Here is a 24,458-nt window from a genome sequence, read left to right as displayed (position 1 = left end):
TGATACAAACTAGAAATGGATGGCAGCTGTGTCAGCCTCTCTTGAAAGTAGAGTTTCAGGGCCTCTGACTGCTTACAATAGAACCAGAAAATGGCCCAGCCCATGAAAGTTGAACACCAGCAACATCTGATCCATGCTGAAAAGATTTATTTTTCAATGATGGATACCCAGGAGATGATCATTGTCACAGGGGTTCATTATCCAGCAGATGCTAACTTTCTTATATTAACTGACAACCTGAAGGCCAGGCAGCTGGGCTACCCTCAAGCTAACTGTAAATGATATAATTCAGTGGCCCAGATCTCCTCAGTTTCTAATATCATCTTCTTTACCTACAGAGGGGAAAAGGCTTTGATACTGGGTCACCTCATATCACAAAACAAAACAGATTTTGCCAGAAGTCTATAGCAGTCTAGGGTACAGGCAGGTCCTCAGCAATTCGCAGGAACAAATGCAAAGCTTCTGCCCATTTTAACTACATTAAGTGGCAAAACCTGGCTGTCACTTAAAATACTTAAAAGGAAGACTGGTTCTTTGAAAAGAGGTAAACAAATGACTATCCCTTGGAAAACTTGTTCAAAAAAGGTATTACATTTTACATACAGGAAGACAAATACACAGTCATTTTAATCACACTACACCCAGGAATCCGGTCTAGCACCTACTTTTATAGGCAACTTAGTTAGCTTTCTCTGATTATCACCTTTGCTGCCACACTTTTGGAATGACCACTTCTCAAACACAATCACATTCACATGTAACACGCTGCCCTGTGACTGCTCCTTGCTATGCAACGGTGCTTTTTGCCGAGTCTGGCACATGGTGCCTCCGCTGGATGTGTCGTCTTATCTGAACCCGGCAGGGATTGTACAGAACTTTTCTGTTACCTGAGGCAGTGCCCACCATGGGCCATTCTGCTTCCTTAATCCTGTCTTCTCTCAGCATATGGAAAGAATAGGAGAGCTGTTCCCAACCAACCCTGAGCAAAATTGTCAGCTAGTTTGAGAGAAACATAGAGCTGAAAGGAAACCTGGAATTCATCTAGACTAACCCTCACATTTTGCAAATTGAAAGTTCATTTCCTAAACAGCGGATGAGACGTCTACAAGTCCACGCAGCTTGACAGCAGAGTGTGCGATATGACAGTGCTCCCTGCCAGAGAGAAGGCATCAGCTGAAGTGCCTTAGAAACCCGCCCCCAGTGACTGCCTCCCACACAACCCCAGACCTTTTCTCTGGTGACTGACCCTCTGCTCCACCTTTGGCATCTCTCTGGTTAGTTCCAACTGTTCCTCTTGTGTATGGTGTCAGCTGGGGTCCAGTCAAGAGGATAGTTACGCCAGGTATTTAAAACAGAGGGGATTTCCACTACTGGGCAGGAGCAGAGAACAGACGTGTACACAGAAGGGGAAGAGGAGGGAGTGAGTGAAAGCCACTCAGTCATGTCAGACTCTTTACAACCCCATGGACTATAGCCTGCCAGGCTCCTCTGCCCATGGAATTCTCCAGGCAAGAATACTGGAGTGGGTAGCTGTTCCCTTCTCCAGCGGATCTTCCCAAACTAGGGATCAAACCCTAGTCTCCTGTATTGCAGGCAGATTCTTTACCATCTGAACCACCAGGGAAGCCCCCAGGGGAAGATAAAGGTGGGATGAACTGAGAGAGTAACACGGACATATATATGCTGCTGCTGCTAAGTCACTTCAGCCATGTCCGACTCTGTGCGACCCCGTAGATGGCAGCCCACCAGGCTCTGCCATCCCTGGGATTCTCCAGGCAAGAACACTGGAGTGGGTTGCCATTTCCTTCTCCAGTGCATGAAAGTGAAAAAGGAAAGTGAAGTTGTGCAGTCGTGTCCACCTCTCAGCGACCCCATGGACTGCACCCTACCAGGCTCCTCCATCCATGGGATTTTCCAGGCAAGAGTACTGGAGTGGGGTGCCATTGCCTTCTCCAATATACATACCACCATGTGTAAAATAGATAGCTCCTGGGAAGCTGCCATATAACACAGGAAGCTCAGCTCAGTGCTCTGTGATGATCTAGAGGAGTGGGATGGCGAGGGTGGAGGCTCAAGAGAGAGGGGATATATGTATACTCAAGACTGACTCACTTTGTTGTACAGCAGAAACTAACAATATTGTAAAGCAATTATCCTCCAATTTAAAATTTTTTAAAAATAAAACAGAGGGAATTTAATTCAAGGACTTCATTATATGGTTATTGGAACACTGAAAGAGCAAACAGTAGCAGGCAGAAATAACCCAGAGATGACTCATTTCAGGAAGCAGCCACCATCACAGGTGGGAGGACAACAGGAAAGAAGTGGTGTCACTGGAGGCTGTGCAGCCACAGGAATGCTCCCCAGGATGTAGATGTGCCAACAGCCAAGGCTAGAACCCTCAGCTGGAGCCTTGTGACTGATACCCAAAACCATGAGGGAATTGCCACATGGCCATTGCTGGACAAATCATTCCAACACAACTTACTCTACTGCTAAAGAAAAATGGCTTATGAAAACAAACTCATTTACAACAGCTGAAAGCCTTGTTATGCTAATGAAAAATCATTTTTATGTAATCATTAAAACCAGTCCCTTAAGGATATATACTAGGCAAAACTTTGTAACCTGGTTCTAATTACTGCATACAGTTAAAAGTAATCAAAAGCCATTTCTTCAAAAATATTCTGTAATTAAGATGGCTCATCAGTCAGATTTGACTTTTTCCCTATCCCAACTTGGCCAAATTAGTAAAGTTCTTACCAAGAGCAATGAATCAAACCCATTATAATTACACTGTGTTCAGCCTCATCCGTCATAGGTCTGTAATCATTTGACCTATAATTGCTTTAATCATTGCCTCAGGCTTTAGTAACAAGAATTGCTGCTATTTATTATGAGTTGATTATGTACCAGGTAAGTTATAAAAATTTTATTTGATTATTGCACCTTATCTGGGAAGTATTATTCCCATTCTAGAGATGAAGAAGCAGTTCTGAAAATATCCATCACTCACTTTCATAGAAATCTTTTTTAGGAGTTACTTTATGATTTCTAGTATTTATCTCTGTTCTTCATGTTATTACAGAGATTAGTGGAATTATATAAAAAATAACCAAAAAAAAAAACACATAGCAATAAAACTATCCAAAATAGAGCATATGGTGCATTTTTATTATAGTTGTGATAGCATCTGCATGCTCAGTTGCTTCAGTCATATCCAATTCTTTGCAACCCCATGGATCGCATCTTGCCAGGTTCATCTGTCCCCAGGATTTCCCAGGCAAGAATACTGGAGTGGGTTGACATTTCCTCCTCCGGGGGATCTTCCCCATCCAGAGACTGAACCCATGTCTCCTGCATTGGCAGGCTAGTTCCTTACCACTGGGGCCACCACCTGTGTCTGCTAATTCCATTACCTCAACACTTTCTACTCTGTGTCTACTCATGAATTTTTCTTCTGGTTATAGGTCTTATTTTCCTACTTCTTTGAATGTCTGGTATTTTGGGTTGAATTTTGTTCCCAATAAGATAAGTTGAAGTCCTAACCTCTGGTGAGCGTCCCAGGTGGCACTAGTGGTAAAGAACCCACTTGCCAAAGCAGGAGACATAAGAGACATGGGTTGGATCTTCCCTGGGTTGGGAAAATCCCTTGGAGGAGGGCATGGCAATCCACTCCAATATTCTTGCCTGAAGAGTTCACATGGACAGAGGAGCCTGGCAGCCTACAGCCTATAGGGTCACGAAGAGTCAGACAGGACTAAAGAGGCTTAGCACATAACACCTCGTACTTTAGAGTGTGATCTTATTTAGAAATAGGCTGGTTGTGGGTGTAATTATTTAAGATAAGGTCATACTGGACATGGGTGGACCCTTAATCCAATATGACTGGTGTCCTTAAAAGAGGACAGGGCAGAAACACACAAGGAGAGCACCACAGAGGCAGAAGCTGGTATTCTGCACTTAAAAGCCAAGGAGTGCCAAGAGTTGACAGCCACCACCAGAAGCTAGGAAGTGGCAAGAAGAGGACTCTACCCAGAGTCCTAGAGGGAGGACAGTCCTGCAGAGCCTTTGGTTTCATCCTTCTAGCCTCTAAGACTGACAGAATCCATTTCTGTTGCTGTAAGCCACCTAGTTTGTGTTCCTTAGTTACAGCATCCCTGGAAAACCAGCACACTTGCCGAGTTGGTTTGCATGCTGGATATTGTGATTTTTGAATGTTTGGGTACTGGATTTAAGAAGTATTGGACTCGGTTCCAGCATGCAATTAAATTATTTTTGGAACAGTCTCATCTTGGTGAAATTTGTTTTTTTAAACTTCATTTTATTTATTATTATTACTATTTTTTCTTTTGGCCATGCCATGTGGCTTGCAGGATCTTAGTTTCCAAACCAGAGATCAAACCTGGCAGTGGATATGCAAAATCTTAACCATTGGACTGCCAAGGAATTCCCGAAACTTGTTTTCAAAGTTTTAGTCTAGTGCGAACACACTTCTTTGCCCTCTACTCAACGCCCAGGTCTTACAAGGCTTCCCACTCTGGCTGATGGGAACATGAACTATTTCTAGCCCAGCGTGAGCTCTGGGAATATGTGACCTGTTGCTGTCAATGGGCTTTCCCCAGCCTCGGGGAGTTTCTTCTCAGATTCTGCAGGTCAAGACTCAGCCAACCACTGGAGAGGACCCATCTGCCCATCTCAGGAATTCTCCGGGTCACACTCTCTTCTCTGGTCTTCTCGTCCACAGATTCTAGGCACTTTCTCTCTCAAAATTCCGATTTCTATCTTCTCTACTCAGCCAGATCTCTGGGCTCTGCAAACTGGAAACTGCCTTTGGGCGGTACATTGAGCCGATTGTGGAGTTCATGTTATTGATTTGACTGTTCTTTTCTCAAATATCACAGTCCTGCACTGCCCTTGGCCAATTCATGGGAGTCTTTGTTTCACATATTTTATCTAATTTTCTGGTTTTTGTTTTTTTATGTTGAAGATTGCATCCACTCCCTATTACAACATCATGGCTGGAAGGAAAGTATGCCATTGGTTTTTTTTAAGTAAACAAGAATATGGTGTTTTCAAGTTCCTTCTTCCCTACCCTTCTTAGTAACTGGAATGCACATCCCATGTCACTACTCCATACAGATGTGAAACATATCACGTATCATTTTGGCACCAGTAGGTTTTCTGTGAAGCCTCTAAGAAAGAGAAAACTAAAGAGTGAATCAGAGCCTGACAGATCAGACCCAAGGAACTCCAATCTCAGTAAACATCTTAGGTTACTGATGACTGTAAGGGGCAAATGTAACAGAAACCTCATTTTGCTTTCTGAATGATTTCATGAGCCAAGCAGATGGCAGGCTTCCTCACTAGTCAACAAGTGCAAACCCTGTAATTGCATCTTTGAGACAACCTTACCTTGGGACCATGTGGGACCAGGCAAAATGGGAAGCTGGGGAGACAGAAAACACTCAGATGACAAGTGAAAGCAGATGTCTTGTGTGGTGTATGGCGTGACCATCAGAAACTAGGAAATTGACATAAGCGTAAATTGGGCAAAAAGCAATCCTCTAGACTAAACACATGCTAAATTATAGAGAGTTTATAAATATGCCAAACTCTATATTTTATAGCAATTCATAAATTATAAGATAGTCACACTTTTTTTTTCACACCTACTCTATGCAGTCTGCTGTTTCACACCTGATGAAAATTCCATTTTCCAGATGTTCAGCCCAAATGCCCAGGTCAGTACTGGCCCTTTTCCTCTCATACACCTCCCATCCAATTCAATCCAGCAAATCTAATAAGTTCTAACTATAAAACAGATCAAGATGTAACCATGCTTTAATACCCACTGTCTGAGTAACTCTCCACTCTCTCTGGATTCTTGCAAGAGCCTCCTAACTAGTGAACCTGCTTCCAACCCAGCCTTCCAAGACTTTTCAATCCAACAATCAAAATGGCCCTAATATAAATCAGATTATATCACTCCCCTGCTCAAAACCCAGTGATGGCTCCCTATTTCTCTAAGAGGAAAAGATGAAAATCCCTACAATAGTCTCTAAGATCCCATAGGAGCCAGCTATCCTGCCTGTTCTCCCTACCCTCATCTACCTTGACCTCTTTCCATAATTTCATCATCTAGCATGCTATCTAATTGGGTTATGCCCCAATGCAACCTAGCTTAGCAAACCAGCAGCCCTGACTGATAAAATGATACATATGCCCTCAGCTACAGTATCTGGTGAGGACAGGTTTCCACACTGTTACTACTTACCTTGGGCTTCCCAGTTTGTGCTAGTGGTAAAGAATCCACCTACCAATGAAGGAGATGCAAGAGACTCAGGTCCAGGTTGGGAAGATCCCCTGGAGTAGGAAATGACAACCTGCTCCAGGATTCTTGCCTGGAGAATCCTATGGACAGCCTGGTTGGTTACAGTCTATGGGGCTGCAGACAGTCGAGCACAGTCAAGCAGCTGTGCACACACACTACCTACCTTAGCCAACAAGGTCAAACACAACTCTCCTTTTTGGTTGATAGCAATAATCTGTAGAGCAATTTGAGGTAGATGGGGGTGAACTGATGCCCCACACTTGCTATTTAAGTTATAACAAAAGCAAGACTAATGTGCATGTAGGTATGGATTGAGCAGGCATTAGCAAGCAGCACAAAACAGCTCTGATAAACTGTGTAAATTCAGAGAGGTTCTAGCTCCCTGGATCCCTTTAAAGTTACCCAGCAAGTTCTCTCAAGGCAGACACAACAACATTTCAGAGGCAATATTCTGTTAGTTGTTTTTGACATCACCAAGCAACCAGAACCCTAGGAAACCAATGGACAGAGGATCATGTGGGGAATGAGCCTGGGTTGCCTTCCCTATGGACAGAGACCATAGACCTTCCCTGGTTTTTATACTTGGTCATGTCAGAGGTATAACCAGTTCTCTTATCTTAACCACCTCAAAGTTCACAAAGAAGAGCCCATTTCTAACATACACAGGTCCCCATTTTTATCAATAGCATAGTTCTGACGTTCAGTTTTAACAGTCTATCTGATTATTAAGAATAATTAGATTTAAAAAAAAGCCACAAGGGTACTTGGTTTTCTCAAGATACCAGTAACACTTACAGTAGCCACATTTAATATGAGACTGCTGTGGTCTAGAAGCTGATGACCCCTGATATGTGGATTCTCCATGGGGCAAATCTCTGGCCCTAGATTTAAAACTTGTGTTAACTAGCATATACTCATTTCACATGATCTGCAGAGAATATATTAAAGTAGATTACAGATCTTGTAGCACATGGCAATGGATTAACAGGCATCTCCACTGACAAACAGTTCAGAATCTACTATTTTCACCATAGCAAGCACCACGACACAGTAGGTTTTATTCTCCTTTTTTTTCCCCCACAGCCACAACTGTTGATCAATTTCTGGCATCATATAGCATGCCTGTAGGGGAAACTGAAAATCCAATCAAAGAATTGGAAAACAGGTATGTCACATCAAAATGTCATTAAATGTGGGTAACTGTCCCCTTCTCACCAAAAACATGTATGTGGAAAGAAGTGATGAAAGAAAAATGGCCTTTCTCTGAAATCAGAAAATGTGTAAGCTAGAACATATAGTGTAAATGCAATGAGTCCTATATGTCAATCATTTTTATTCTTTTTAAATGCTTTTTAAAAATCCTTTATGACTTGAATGATTCTGTTGTTAATGTAGGATAATTGACTTTTCTGTCTGAAAAGGCAATAATGTGTTTCTAGTAAAAGTGCTAGATTAAAAATATTCTTTTCATTATATGCCAATATTTTTCATTTTTATGTTTGCTAACATATCTGAGCAAATAGAAACATCAGATAAATTAGATGTGAATTTCAATGTAAAAATTATTCATTGAATATGAGTCAAGAATATTTCCTACAGAAAGCTCTGCCAAACACTATCAGTCTAAAAATGATTGCTCTATCAAACCATGCATCACAGAGAGCTGTGAAGGAAAATCTTTCTTGTTTTTTTTTTATTGAGTTTAGCCAAATAGCACTTCCAATGTTTATGTCCTTTAGATTATAAATTCTCTAAAATTAACTATTTATAAAGAAATCTTGAATTGTTATAGAAAGCCAGCTCCCTGTTTTTTTCAAATTTTCAGTTATTGATGAACAGAAAACTCCTGTTGATTCTGGTAGCACCAAAGTCAGGTTAAGAGGAGGCATGATTTGGGCTAGGCCTTAGAGAATTGCTGGCATTGGGCTTATGGCTCATGCCTTTTCAGGTTTGCCATGCAGACCAGAAGGAGCACATGTCAGGGTGAGAGTGAGACCAACAGTGGAGGAGGAGAGTGAGGAGAGAGGGAATTAATAAGGAAAATCAGTTTGGCAAGGTGCATAATCAAAGGAGCAAATTAAGCACTGGCTTAAGCATCACTACGAACAAAGCTAATGGAGGTGATGGAATTCCAGTTGAGCTATTTCAAATCCTGAAAGATGATGCTGTGAAACTACTGTACTCAATATGCCAGCAAATTTGGAAAACTCAGCAGTGGCCACAGGACTGGAAAAGGTCAGTTTTCATTCCAATCCCAAAGAAAGGCAATGCCAAAGAATGCTCAAACTACCACACAATTGCACTCATCTCACATGCTAGTAAAGTAATGCTCAAAATTCTCCAAGCCAGGCTTCAGCAATACATGAACCATGAACTTCCAGATGTTCAAGCTGGTTTTGGAAAAGGCAGAGGAACCAGAGACCAAATTGCCAACATTTGCTGGATCATCAAAAAAACGAGAGAGTTCCAGAAAAACATCTATTTCTGCTTTATTGACTATGCCAAAGCCTTTGACTGTGTGGATCACAATAAACTGTGGAAAATTCTGAAAGAGATGGGAATACCAGACCACCTGACCTGCCTCTTGAGAAATTTGTATGCAGGTCAGGAAGCAACAGTTAGAACTGGACATGGAACAACAGACTGGTTCCAAATAGGAAAAGGAGCACGTCAAGGCTGTATATTATCACTCTGCTTATTTAACTTCTATGCAGAGTACATCATGAGAAACGCTGGGCTGGAAGAAGCACAAGCTGGAATCAAGATTGCTGGGAGAAATATCAATAACCTCAGATATGCAGATAACACCACCCTTATGGCAGAAAGTGAAGAGGAACTCAAAAGCCTCTTGATGAAGGTAAAAGTGGAGAGTGAAAAGTTGGCTTAAAGCTCAACATTCAGAAAACGAAGATCATGGCATCTGGTCCCATCACTTCATGGGAAATAGATGGGGAAACAGTGGAAACAGTGTCAGATTTTATTTTGGGGGGCTCCAAAATCACTGCAGATGGTGATTGCAGCCATGAAATTAAAAGACGCTTACTCCTTGGAAGAAAAATTATGACCAACCTAGATAGTATATTGAAAAGCAGAGATATTACTTTGCCAACAAAGGTCCATCTAGTCAAGGCTATGGTTTTTCCAGTGGTCATATATGAATGTGAGAGTTGGACTGTGAAGAAGGCTGAACCCCGAAGAATTGATGCTTTTGAACTGTGGTGTTGGAGAAGACTCTTGAGAGTCCCTTGGACTGCAAGAAGATCCAACCAGTCCATTCTGAAGGAGATCAGCCCTGGGATTTCTTTAGAAGGAATGATGCTAAAGCTGAAACTCCAATACTTTGGCCACCTCATGCGAAGAGTTGACTCATTGGAAAAGACTCTGATGCTGGGAGAGATTGGGGGCAGGAGGAGAAGGGGACGACTGAGTGACTGGACTGAACTAACTGAGGATATAAGAACAGCAGAGGCCCCAAGATAGACGAAATTATGTCAGATAAGAGATGGGTGGAGGGGCTGGTACCATTATCTCCTTAGTCCTGGGGCCTCTAAATGTCTTATTTGGGCTCCAAACGGTGCTCTGGAGGAGAAAACCTGGAGTATTCAGTTGTGTCCAACTCTTCGCGACCCCATGGACTGTAGCCCATCAGGCTCCTCTGTACATAGAATTCTCCAGGCAAGAATACTGAAGTGGGTTGCTATTCCCTTCTCCAAAAAACTGGAGAAGTAGCAGGAAAAAATACACTGGCAGGGCAAGGGAAGGGAATTCCCAGCTGGCTCAATGGTAAAGAATTCAACTGACAACGCAGGAGATGCAAGAGACTCGAGTTCAATCTCTGGGTTGGGAAGATCCCCTGGAGAAGGGAATAACAACCCACCCCAGTATTCTTGCCTGAAGAATCCCATAGACAGAGGAGCCTGGGGGGCCACAGTCCATGGGGTCACAAAAGAGCTGGACATGACTGAGCACACATGCATATGTACAGGGCAGGAGAAAGAAGTCAGCATTTTGTAAGATGAGCCAAGCAGCGATATATGAGGCAGAGGAGAGCACAGAAGTGGCACACAGCTGTGAGGTGAGAGGTACTGCCAGGAAGACTAGCCCAGGGGAATTTTGAGAAATAGTTCATGGATCAACCAAAAGAGACAGTGCTGAAGGTAGCATAATCCACTTTCATTCAAATTTTGTATGGCAAACTTATCCTATTTCTGCAGATTAAATGTAACTAGTCTGTTAGTTCAGTTCAGTTCAGTTCAGTCGCTCAGTCGTGTCTGACTCTTTGCGACCCCATGAATCGCAGTACGCCAGGCCTCCCTGTCCATCACCAACTCCCGGAGTTCACTCAGACTCAAGTCCATCGAGTTGGTGAGGCCATCCAGCCATCTCATCCTCTGTTGTCCCCTTCTCCTCCTGCCCCCAATCCCTCCCAGCATCAGAGTCTTTTCCAATGAGTCAACTCTTTGCATGAGGTGGCCAAAGTATTGGAGTTTCAGCCTCAGCATCAGTCCTTCCAAAGAACACCCAGGACTGATCTCCTTTAGGATGGACTGGTTGGATCTCCTTGCAGTCCAAGGGACTCTCAAGAGTCTTCTCCAACACCATAGTTCAAAAGCATCAATTCTTTGGCGCTCAGCTTTCTTCACAGTCCAACTCTCACATCCATACATGACCACAGGAAAAACCATAGCCTTGACTAGACGGACCTTTGTTGGCAAAGTAATGTCTCTGCTTTTTAATATGCTATCTAGGTTGGTCATAATTTTTCTTCCAAGGAGTAAGCGTCTTTTAATTTCATGGCTGCAATCACCATCTGCAGTGATTTTGGAGCCCCCCAAAAATAAAGTCTGACACTGTTTCCACTGTTTCCCTATCTATTTCCCATGAAGTGATGGGACCAGATGCCATGATCTTTGTTTTCTGAGTACTCTTTGTCAAATATTCTCTAGAATTCCACAGACTGTAGAGTCCATGGGGTGGAAAAGAGTCAGACACGACTGAGCAACTTTCACTTCATTTCACTTCACTCCTTGTAATAACATCAAATCTTATAAAGCATACATATATGTGTATATATACGTGCATGCATGTATATCTGTACACATATATACATTGAGAGAAAGAATTGATTCAGGTCCTAAGATTATTAATATCAGTGTGCCTTTTTAAAACAGGTTTGAGATGATAGTTCATACAGCATATGACTCACCCATTTAAAATGAGCATTTTTTAGTATATTTACAGATATGTTCAACCATCACAACAGTCAATTTTAGAACATTTTTCTCACCTCTAAAAAAAACCCTTTTGCAATCACCCCCTACCTCTCCAGTGCACTCCCAGCTCTAGGCAACCACTAATCTACTCTGTTCTGGATTACTACTCTCCATTATATGAATGGAGTCATATAACGTGTGGTGTCTTAAAAACTTTCTTTGTTCACTTATAATGGTTTAAACATTCATACAAGTCACAGCATGTGTCACTGCTTCATTCCTTCTTATGGCTAAATAATATTTCATTGTATACAGGTATGTTCCACATTGTTTTTTATCCATTCATCAGTTGATGGACATTAGGACTTTTTCCATCTTTTGGCTATTAAGAATAATATTGCAATAAACATTTGTGTGCAAGTTTTTCTGTAGACATGTTTTCATTTATTCTGGATTTATACCTAGAAGTTCTTGGTCACATGGTAGCTCTATGTTCAATCATTTAAGGAACATTTCCACCCTTTTATATCCCACTGTGAATGAGAGTTCTGATTTCTCTATATCCTCATCAACACTGGTTATTATTTGATTTTTTATTCTAGCCATACTAGTGGGTATAGTGGTGGTGTAGTGGTATCTCTTGGTGGTTTTCATTTGCATATCCCTAAGGACTAAGAGAGAAGGCGATGGCACCCCACTCTAGTACTCTTGCCTGGAAAATCCCATGGACGGAGGAGCCTGGTAGGCTGCAGCCCATGGGGTTGCAAAGAGTCGGACACGACTGAGCGACTTCACTTTCACTTTTCACTTTCATGCATTGGAGAAGGAGGTGGCAACCCACTCCAGTGTTCTTGCCTGGAGAATCCCAGGAACAGAGAAGCCTGGTGGGCTGCTGTCTATGTGGTCACACAGAGTCAGACACAACTGACGTGACTTAGCAAGGACTAACAATATCAAGCATCTCTTGAAATGCTTATTGGCCATTTATACATCTTCCTTGAAGAAATGTCTGTTCAGCTCCTTTGCCCAATTTTAATTAGGTTATTTGTTTTTTATTATTAAATTTTAAGAGCTCTTTATTTTAGATTCTAGATTCTTTTCAGATGTGTGATTTGCAAATATTTTCTCTCATCCTGAGAGAAAGCCTTTTCACTTTCTTGATGGTGTCATTTGAAGCAAATTTGTTTTTAATTTTGATGAAGAACCGTTTATCTATTTTTTGTTCGGTTCGTCTGTTTTTAGGATCTTATCTATGAAGTCTTTGCCAAATTCAACACTATGAAAGGTTACTCCTATGTTTTCTCCTAAGAGTTTTGTAGTCTTAGCCCTTACATTTAGGTCTTTGGCTCATTTTGAATTAATAGTGTTTATGGTGTGATGTAAGGATTCAACTTCATTATTCTACATGTGGCTCTCCAGTTGTCACAGAACCATTTATTGAAAAGACTTTTATGCCCACATTGGATGGTTTTGGTGACTTTCTCAAAACTCAGTTAACCACAGATATGCAGGTTTATTTCTAGAACTCTCACTTCTATTCCAGGGATCTAACCTTGTTCCAGTAGTACCCTGTCATGATTACCATTGTTTTGTAGTAAGTTTGAAATTGTGAAATGTGAGTCCTCCAACTCTATTCTTCTTTTTCAATATTGTTTTGGCTAATCCAGGTCCCTTATGATCCCATACGAACTTCAGAATCACCTTACCAATTTTGAAAATCAAGTCAACTTCTTGCTTAAAAAAAAGTAAGTAGCTAATAAAATACATTTCATCCAAACCTTGAAAGATAATTGAAAGTTAGGCATACCCACTGAACAGAACAGATTACCTTATATTTCTGGCAAGAGCACACAAGAAAATGGAAAATGTTTTTTAATTTTCTCAGCCAGGCAGATTCAGCACTATCATAAAATTCAATCATGTCTTCCTGGAGAGGGAATTAACTTTTAAACAATCGAGGAAACATGTTCAGATCCTGGGGTTCAAGGTCAATGGGAATCATTTCTACTACTTTTATGAGTAGATATCCATCCCCTCTCCAGTGTCCCAACTCCAGTCTTCCCTCAAAAGTCTAGTACAGAAAGAACAGATGTGTCTTTTAAAAATGCTCATTCCCCTTGCTGATGGGCAGAGAACCTCTGAAGCATATTGTTTTGTTTTGTTTTGTTTTGTTTTGAAACTGAAGGAACTTAACATTTCTGGGAGAGAACACTGAGCTTTGAGGAAGCTGATAGTGCTGGCCTCTAACTGGGCTGATTTATGCTAATTTTGTATGAATATTTATGATTCTTGGGTAAAATGTTAACTTGTCCTAAAAGGAAGAGCTCTAAACACTAAAATAATTTTCCCCAACTCATTTTGTTCAGAAATTTCTAGAAATACTAAATTCTAAAATACCTTAAGAACACACCTTGGAATTTTTTTTAATCAATGAAACATTCAAATGTGATCTCTTGCCACCCTTTTTGAATGATATACGTCCCCAAAAGATGTAACTAATCAATATATTCATAAACCAGTAAGAATAAAAGTTTGTCACCCACTCAGTCAAAGCCACAAACATAAATGGTTCTGTTCATTGTTTCTATTCTTTTCCTCTAAATTCTGATTCTAATAATGTATTTAGGAAGTGGACTTTATTATTGGAGCTTTACAATCACTTTTTTTTTTTCTTCCAGGAAGATAAAACCGCATGATCTTTCCTTTTCATAGGAATATTTTTCTGCCAATAGGTGTGAAACTCATTTGACGTTTTCCCATAAGAACAAGACTTTAGTGTGATATAGGCTCCTTCAGAGACTGGGAATTTATAACCAAATAGTGTGGCCGTGAATTACTCTGAGCCCTTTAAATTAACAGCTTTATCTGACAAGACCAATGGATAGAAGTTTAAGTCTGCAAAAAAAAGTTTAGACAGACTTGGGCTGAGTTTTGGAGATGTTATTCTTTAATTATGTTATTTGGGGTCAAGTTAATCTGGCTCAATTTATTCATCTTTACAAATAGAAAAAAAAGTGTTCATCAAATAGCTTTGTTCCAATTACATAAGAAAAGAAAAAGAGAACTGTGTAGACTTTAACTCCTAATAAGACTACAAAATATGCCCACAATATTCATATATTCTTAATGCAAGCTGCCTCATATACTTTGAATTATACAGATAATGCAAAAAAAGTTCAATTCTGCCTAAAGTCTGACTTAAAATTAATATTTTAATTTTACTTGTCCTTTAAAACCTAGATATAATTTGGGGAAATTATTTGAATGATCCCATGTCACTACAAGATATTTAGGGAAGATTCTACCGCAGAATTTTCTTCTCTTCAGGGACTAGTTCAGTTCAGTTTAGTCACTCAGTTGTGTCCGACTCTTTGCAACTCCATGAACCGCAGCACGCCAGGCCTCCCTGAGGAGCCCCAGAGTCCACCCAAACCCATGTCCATCAAGTCGGTGATGCCATCCAACCATCTCATTCTCTGTCGTCCCCTTCTCCTCCTGCCCTCAATCTTTCCCAGGATCAGGGTCTTTTCAAATGAGTCAGCTCTTCGCATCAGGTGGCCAAAGTATTGGAGTTTCAGCTTCAACATCAGTCCTTCCAATGAACACCCAGGACTGATCTCCTTTAGGATGGACTGGTTGAATCTCCTTATAGTCCAAGGGACTCTCAACAGTCTTCTCCAACACCACAGTTCAAGAGCATCATTTCTTCTGCGTTCAGCTTTCTTCACAGTCCAACTCTCATATCCATACATGACCACTGGAAAAACCATAGCCTTGACTAGACGGACCTTTGTTGGCAAAGTAATGTCTCTGCTTTTTAATATGCTATCTAGGTTGGTCATAACTTTCCTTCCAAGGAGTAAGCGTCTTTTAATTTTGTGGCTGCAATCACCATCTGCAGTGATTTTGGAGCCCAGAAAAATAAAGTCAGCTACTGTTTCTACTGTTTCCCCATCTATTTGCCATGAAGTGATGGGACCAGATGCCATGATCTTCGTTTTCTGAATGTTGAGCCTTAAGCCAACTTTTTCACTCTTCTCTTTCACTTTCATCAAGAGGCTTTTTAGTTCTTCTTCACTTTCTGCCATAAGGGTGGTGTGAGATCACTCAAATCATGTGTGTGTGCATGAGTTTAGTCATTCAGTCATGTCCTACTCTTTGTGACCCCATGGACTGTAGTCCACCAGGGACTCCGTCCATGGGATTTCCCATGCAAAATACTGGAGTGGGTTGCCATTTCCTTCTCCAGGGGATCTTCCCAACGCAGGGATCGAACCTGTGTCTCCTGCATCTCCTTCATTGGCAGGCGGATTCTTTACCACTGAGCCACCTGGGAAGCCAATAACTTTAAGCCATTTCCAAAAATGACATGCATTCTCACTTGCTGCCACTAGATGGCACACTGCCACATAACTAAACCAAGGAAAGCGTGGAAAGAAGGAAATGAATCTGGGTTAAAATAAGCCTTGTCAAATCAACATATCCACGACTTTGGAATGAAGGAAGATGGAGAATACCTGGAAACCCATTATCTTTTTGACAGTTAGGAAATAATATGGGAAATTAACCATTTAGCCATTGTATTATTTTCCTGCTGCTGCTGCTGCTAAGTCGCTTCAGTCGTGTCCGACTCTGTGCGACCCCATAGACGGCAGCCCACCAGGCTCCCCCGTCCCTGGGATTCTCCAGGCAAGAACACTGGAGTGGGTTGCCATTTCCTTCTCCAATGCATGAAAGTGAAAAGTGAAAGTGAAGTCACTCAGTCGTGTCCGACTCTTAGCGACCCCATGGACTGCAGCCCACCAGGTCCTCCATTATTTTCCTAGTGAACCACAAATCAGTTGGCTTCAGTTCAGTTCAGTTCAGTCGCTCAGTCGTGTCCGACTCTTTGCGACCCCATGAATCGCAGCACTCCAGGCCTCCCTGGCCATCACCAACTCCCGGAGTTCACTCAGACTCACGTCCATCTAGTCAGTGATGCCATCCAGCCATCTCATCCTCTGTCGTCCCCTTCTCCTCCTGCCCCCAATCCCTCCCAGCATCAGAGTCTTTTCCAATGAGTCAACTCTTCGCATGAGGTGGCCAAACGACTGGAGTTTCAGCTTTAGCATCATTCCTTCCAAAGAAATCCCAGGGCTGATCTCCTTTAGAATGGACTGGTTGGATCTCCTTGCAGTCCAAGGGACTCTCAAGAGTCTTCTCCAATACCACAGTTCAAAAGCATCACTTCTTCGGTGTTCAGCCTTCTTCACAGTCCAACTCTCACATCCATACATGACCACAGGAAAAACCATAGCCTTGACTAGACAAACCTTTGTTGGCAAAGTAATGTCTCTGCTTTTGAATATGCTATCTAGGTTGGACATAACTTTCCTTCCAAGGAGTAAGCGTCTTTTAATTTCATGGGCCCACCCTAATTCAACATGACCTCATCTTAACTAACTACATCTGCAAAGATCTTGTTCACAAGTATGGTCACAGTCTGAGGGTTCAGGTGGACATGGATTGTGGGGGACAGTCTTCATCCACGTACACACTGCAACACCCAATGGGCAGCCAGGTTTGGAGGTGAGCTGTGAGATGCACGAATAAGCCATGTAACCTGCTAAGCACCACATCACCACATCTTCATCTGATAAAAAAGGAATATTAACAATATGTGTCTCATGGTATTGTTGTAAGGATTAAATGAGACCATACACACAATGCATTTAGTGCCTGGCACAAAATACTCAAGAAATATCAGCTGTTACTGATGTTATTGTTGTTATTGCCATTTGAAAATGGAGCCTCTCACCTTACGTTTCCTCCAGAGCCTAACATAAATGGTTCTCTGGTCTGAGTTTGGCAAAATGATGAAGAGGGCAAAATGCATGTCCTGAAAGACCCAGCCCTGCTTCTGTACTGTTTCCTCTCTGGGAAAGTGTCCACCTGTGTCTTGATTTTTTTTTAATTCTGTATTTATTATCTCACTGACTCTACTTTCCAAAAAGGATTTGTGATGACAATGTCCTTGTGTGCTCTTCCTGCTCCCTCAGGTTCTAAATGTTCCCAGGAATAGTCCAGACCTACAAGAGCTGAGGACTCCACAGCATCTGAGTGAAGAGCTATCAGGGAGTGACAAGATGCAGCAACTGTTCAGCCTCAAGTAGAACCAGCTTGGGATAGGGGGGCAGAGTTGCATCTGACTGCACAGAAAGGGAGGGCTGGGCTGGGTCTGGGCAGGACCAGAGAGGTTGTGAACAAATAATCACACTCGGGGCCCAAAGCCTGCAGTGGATCTGGTGGGCAAAAGTGATGCTCCGGGGAGAAGCCCCCCCAAGGCACTCAGAAGGAAAGGCATGTAGGGACGGCCCGAGTACCTGCCACCCAGGAGAAAAGTTTTCAGGCAGAAGGTGGCACCAAAGAAGGAGAGGGTAAGGAGCAGGCACCCAGTCTCAGTGGACTCTGAGAACCCCCACTGAGTCCCCAGGGCCCGCCAACTCTCATGCTCTGAAAGCAAGGCATCACATGCACTGGAAGCCTGCTCTGGCTTCTGCATTCCCTTTCTCAGAGAAGGCTCTCCAATCTCACCAGCCAGAAGCAGGGGTCACTGTGCCAGTAAGATCAGGTGGGGAACCTTGGCTGGGTTGGCTGCAAACTTCTCACAGCAACCTCACAGGGTAGAGAGACAGCTAGCTAGCTCTCTGGCTTCTACTTACAAAGGAACTCCATTCTCATGACCTGATAACCTCCAAAGGCTCCATCTCCAAATACCATCATATTGCAATTGGAGTTTCATCCTATGAATTTTGGAGGGAACCCAAACATTTAGCCCACTGCGGACTTCTAGCTTCCAGAACCATAAGAAAATAAATGTGTATTTTTTAAGCTACCCAGTCTGAGGTAATTTGTTATGGCAGCCCAAGCCTAATTAAGATGGGTCTCTATGGAAAGACCAGGCCCTGCCCTAGTTTAAGAAGCACTCTGGTCTTCCTGTAGAAGCTACACAGTATGGTGCCTGCAGAAGCAGGCCCTCGCAAACACACACACACACACACACACACACACGTACGCACAAAATAAAAGATTGAATCTATAACTGTAGAATACTGAGCATCAGCCAAACAAAGCATAGGAAAATACCCTGAAAGTGATGGCTCAGTGGTAAAGAATCTGCCTACAAATGCAGGAGACGTGGGTTCAATCCCTAGGTCAGGAAGATCCCCTGGAGTAGGAAATGGCACCCCACTCCAGTATTCTTGCCTGGAGAATCCCATGGACAGAGGGGCCTGGCAAGCTACAGTCTATGGAGTCTTAAGAGTCGGACACAACTTGGCGACTAAACAACAAGTCTTTGTAAGCCGTCCATAAGGCCAGATCTCTTTCCAAAGAGGTTATTTAGGGACCCCACAAAGCAGGGCATTAAAGCAGTGTCTGGTGTAATGTGGGGACTCAGGAACATCACAATGGTCAGTCACACTGTCCCTAAATGATTAGCTTCCAAGCATCTGTCTAGGTTCTTACTTCCTGTTCACCTGCTTGCTGGCTGACCGTTACTCAGCTGCTTCTGCTTCAAGATCAACAGCCTTATCTCCATGACCATGAGGCTTCCTGATTCCATTTATGCTTCACTTTAGAGATTTGGGAAATTAGAACCACCATGAAGCCAGATGTCTATCTTTTTAATTTTGCAGAAAAAGTCCTTTAACAAAATTATTGCTTATACCCCATGAAGAAGTAATTTTCTAAATTACTTCCTCCCATCAGCATTTATTTTTTACTATTTCCCCTGTCACCCAAAAAGCATGTATTAATATGTCTGCAAAAGGTGAATGAAGTCAGATATAAAAACATTTTAGACTCTTTGGTCATGAAATAAAGGAGGTGTTGTCTGGTCCAACAGGTTCCCCAACATTGGACCATAGGAAGTGATCCTGTGGTTAAACCCCATGTGCTCAGAAGACTGGAAACATCCTCCCCACTCGTCTGTGTCATGGTGCTTTGGGTTTTTTTTTTTTTTTTTTTTCTTTTAATAATTTTGCTTATTGATTGATTGATTGATTGATTGATTGATTTTTGGCTGTGCAGGGTCTTTGTTGCTGCACGGGCTTTTCTCTAGTTGCAGAGAGCGGGGGCTCCTCTCTAGTTGTGGTACATGGGCTTCCCATTGCAGTGGCTTCTCTTGCTGAGGAGCACAGACTCTAGGGCACACAGGTTTCGTAGTTGGGGTACGTGGGCTCAGTAGTTGTGGCTTCCGGGCTCTAGAGCACAGGCTCAATAGCTGTGCCCCACGTGCTTCCTTGCTCTACGGCATGTGGGATCTTCCTGGATACGGAACTTGTGTTCAGTATAGGGATTGTGTCTCCTGCACTGGCAGGAGGACTCTCTACCACTGAGCCACTAGGGAAGCCCGGTGCTTTGATTTTTAACCACTACTCAAAGTAAGTTTGTTTTCTGTTGAAATCCTCTGGATTGATTATTTCTATAATCCTGCATCATTGCAGGAATTTTGCATCATTGCTAAAGGGTTAGTTTGACAATCGGCTTGTGTGTTCCAGGTAGACACTGGTGCCAAAATAATTAGCCTACCATTACATGAGTTTTAAAGAATGTCATTTGGGGCCTTGTAATGAGGGGGGCTGTTACTCTCAAGCACAGTTTGGGGTACACTTAGCATGCAGTTAAACCACAAAATTGGGGGGCTGGGGATCAGAATGACTTGTGCTGGCTTTAGGCTATACAATAGGGATCCATGAACCCAGTGGGATACGAAGCCCCCTGTATCGGAAGCCTTGGAATCTGGCCTTCCCTGGCCACTCACTGATCCAGCCAGATGACCTAGTGACAGAGTTTTCGGATAATTAACTAATACAGTTATGTAAAGTTTAAAAATAAAATAAAATTTAAAATTAAAAAAATAAGTAAATAATAATTAAAATTAAAATAATCAAACAAATGTTGTTACCTATTTTTCAACTTATGCTGAAAATCTTATTTTTGGCAATTTTTATTCAGTATTAAAAACACAAAAAAATAACTTCTTAAAGAAAATTTAGCTCTTTATGCAGTAATACAAACAGTTGACTCATTGGAAAAGACTCTGATGCTGGGAGGGATTGGGGGCAGGAGGAGAAGGGGACGACAGAGGATGAGATGGCTGGATGGCATCACTGACTTGATGGACGTGAGTTTGAGTGAACTCCAGGAGATAGTGATGGACAGGGAGGCCTGGCGTGCTGCGATTCATGGGGTCGCAAAGAGTCGCACACGACTGAGCGACTGAACTGAACTGAACTGAACTGAACTGATGCAGTAATAGAAGGCCTAGAGAAAAATCAGACATGTTTGCTAATTAAAACTAAAACCTGTTCCTCTGAACTACATGCTGGTCTATGTGGCGTTTGGGACTGCACTTCTTGCCTTGGACCACCAGGGGTCACGATTGCACTCTTTGGCCGAGAACAGAGGAAGCTGTCAAGAGGGATTGTTTTCCAGTCCTTTGAGCAAAGGCCCAAATCCAAGAACAAAGGCACTAAAGGCCCCTTCTTAGCTCACAGAGCTGACGACACCTGCACCTGGAGCAGGACCTGCAGGCTTCCTGAGGGATCCCAAAACCAACCTGAGCTCCAAGAGCACCCCCACCCTGACTCAGGTTAGAAAAGAAGAGGGAGGGAGTCTGTCAGTGTCCATGGAGAGAAACAAAGCCTTCCTGTGGGGAAACAGGCTGTGCTGACTCTCCCCAGGATCCACTGTGGGGGAGAACCCCCAAGAAACTCCCTTGTTAAGATGGGGTGTCTACAAGAAAGAGAGGAGGGCAGTCCATACCATCACCCATGTCTGCTTAGCCCCTGACATGCTGATCCATCCCCAGCAGAAGGCAAGAGGTGAGGTCCAGGCTGGGCAGAGGCGGCAGGAGAGCAGCCCACACCCCTCTGATGGCCATGGCAAGGGTGCCAGGGTTCCCTGAGGATGGGGTGGTCACCTCAGATGGTAGCTGAGCTCACACTGCCTCGTCAATCCTCAGCCTAATGTGCACCAGCTGGGCTGGGGGAGGGTACAGGGCAGGGAGACGTTGCACAGAACCCAGCACAGGGGCCAGGGCTGGGCAGTCTTCGGAGGGTCTGAGGGGCGAGGTGGGGGTGCATAGCAGGAGCTGGCTCTCCCAGGCAGGGTGGGGAGCTCCAGAGTAGAGAGACCTGCAGCAGCCATGCTCACCAGGGCAACACTGAACCCCAGCCCCACGAAGACTACACTAGAAAGGACAGCCTGGATGAGCCAGAGAAGAGTCTGCCTGGGGGCCTCGCCCTCCCTCTGTCCCAGGGACTGGAGGGCTTGGCTGGGGAGTGGGGGTTGGGTGGGAGATGTGAGGCTTATAAAGGATAGGCCATGCTCCTCCCTACACACACACAGACACACACACACAGCCATGAAAATCAACAGGGATGACCTCTGGGGGGGTTGGGGAAGAGAACTTCAAAGGAGCTTGATCTTGAAATTTAAAAATGAGTGAAACTTAGTCAAATATGAAAATAAGATTGTGATAAAATTGAAGTGACTAGAAACTAATGGTCACCCTTGGGGCTGTGCAGTTATTAGCCTTTCACTGAGCTTGTTGGAGGGTGTCTGCTCTCTTTCCCCAAAACTGGGATTTGCAATGAACCAGATCACCCAACACAGCTGGGGAAAACCACACACATACACACACACACACACACACACAAATCAAGAGTTCAGTAAACTAGTACAACAAACCTTAAAAATAATAAGAAAACTCATAACTCTTTTTGATGGTGGTGATGGTGGTTTAGTTGCTAAGTCGTGTCTGACTCTTGCAACCCCATGGACTGTAGTCCTCCAGGCTCCTGTGTCCATGGGATTCTACAGGCAAGAATACTGAAGTGGGTTGCCATTTCCTCCTCCAGGGGATCTGCCTGACCCAGAGATCAAACCCCAGTCTACTGCACTGCAAGGGGAGTCTTTACCGACTGAACCACCAGGGGAGCCCATCCTTTTCGACAAATGGATATGAATTCAACTTTATGGCTGAAGATATACCCTAATTACAGACTATTTAGGCAGTCAGAATGGGTGTGGAGAAAAGATGACATGATGCCAACCCCCATAGGGCAGGTCAGATGGAGGATCATTGCCAACCTGAGTCCCTACCTACAAAGTGTGGGACTTGGATTAGGCGGTCTCTAGTGTCCCCTGCCACTCTCTGATTTTATAATCTGATATATACATCTTCATTAGAGCATAGTCTCTATTCCTAACATCCTTTTGAAAAGGGCATATCAAACTGCACACACCAAAACTTTCAACTCTGTAAAGAAGGCGAAGTGGACTACTGGGTGGGGAGGTTCCAAGGGTCTAAAGAGGAGGGCAACCAGCTTTCTATTCCAGACAGATGGCACACTCCGGCCTGTAACTTGCCAATGGTGGGAGCTCCCATGTTGCTCTGCAGGCAATTGCTAGGGACTTGGAAAAACACAGTGACTTGCCAGTGCTGCCTGGCTCATTAATGAACATGGATGGCAGACTGGTTATCATTAGTATCTGTCCGGAGTTGAAAGTCCATCAGATTCACTCACGTTACACAGATTAGTGAGGACAGCGTCTCCCCAGAGAGGCTCCCTCTGCCTCAATCTCATTCAGTCATGATGAGATCAGGAGCAGCCACATCCATGGCCACTGCCCTGCTCTGGGTCATATCACTTCTTATGGTTGTCTCCATTTTAGTTCTGGTCTCCCTATGCCTGCCATGTCTCTCTTCCCCACTCTCCCTAACTCCACCCGAACTTAATAATATTCTCTGTAGCACTATACAGTGGATAAAATGCTTTTGCCTGAGAGCACGTTGCCTAGATTCCACCTGTGTGCTATCTTAGGGGTCAACTCAATTTTACCAACAAGGGTACTGAGGGGGGAAGAGGGACCTTCCCAAGGTGGCAGTTAAAGTGCTAGTCACCCAGTCATGTCCTGCTCTTTGCAACCCCATGGACTGTACCCTGCCAGGCTCCTCTGTCCATGGGATTCTTCAGGCAAGAATACTGGAGTGGGTTGCTTTTCTCTTCTCCAGGGGATCTTCCTGACCCAGGGATCAGACCTGGGTCTCCCACATTACAGGAAGATTCTTTACCATCTGAGCCACAAGGGAAGCCCCCAAGGTGGCCAGGCTAATGTTAAAAACAAGACAAGAAGTTCATTTTCTTATTGAACCAAACGTGGGTCTGCTAGTGCCCTGTAAAGCCAATCTACTGCCAGTGGGCTGCGGTGAAGAAAAGCAGTGTTTATTACAAGGCACCCCATGGAGAGCCGAACAAGGAGAACAGGCAGGGCAGCTAGTGGGCCAAAGACCTGAACTCCTCAATGGCTTTCAGGGAAATGTTTTGAAGGGCAAGGTGAGGAGAGGGCTGCAGGGTGCCTGATCAGCTCCTGAACATTCTTCTGATTGGTTCATGATAAGGTAATTGGGAATCAATATTATCAGCCTTGTGGTTCCAACTATCTGGGGTCTAAGTGCTTGTGGTCAGCATGCCGGTAACTTCTTCCACCCTGGTGGAGGATTTAGTCTCTGCAAAACAACTCAAGGCTGTGGCACAGAGTATTATCTACAGCCACTGCGTGCGTGTGTGCTCAGTCACTCAGTTGTGTCTGATTCTTTGTGACCCTGTGGACTGGAGCCCACCAGGCTCCTCTGTCCATGGGATTATGCATGCAAGAATATTAGATTGGGTTCCTATTTGCTCCTCCAGGGGATCTTCCCAACCCAGGGATCGAACCCTATAGCACTTGAGGAGGAACTAAAAGCCTGTGTTTCATGGCTAAACTATTATTACTTTGTCTTGCTTGACTGTTTTCCTTTGTTTCAGCATTTTCTCGCTTCTCTGATTAAATTTGTTTTTTGGGGAAAGGTCTAGAAGACTAAA

The sequence above is a fragment of the Bubalus bubalis genome, chromosome 1, assembly GCF_019923935.1.
Source record: "Bubalus bubalis isolate 160015118507 breed Murrah chromosome 1, NDDB_SH_1, whole genome shotgun sequence".
Lineage (NCBI taxonomy): Eukaryota > Metazoa > Chordata > Mammalia > Artiodactyla > Bovidae > Bubalus > Bubalus bubalis.
This window is presented reverse-complemented; position numbering follows the sequence as displayed.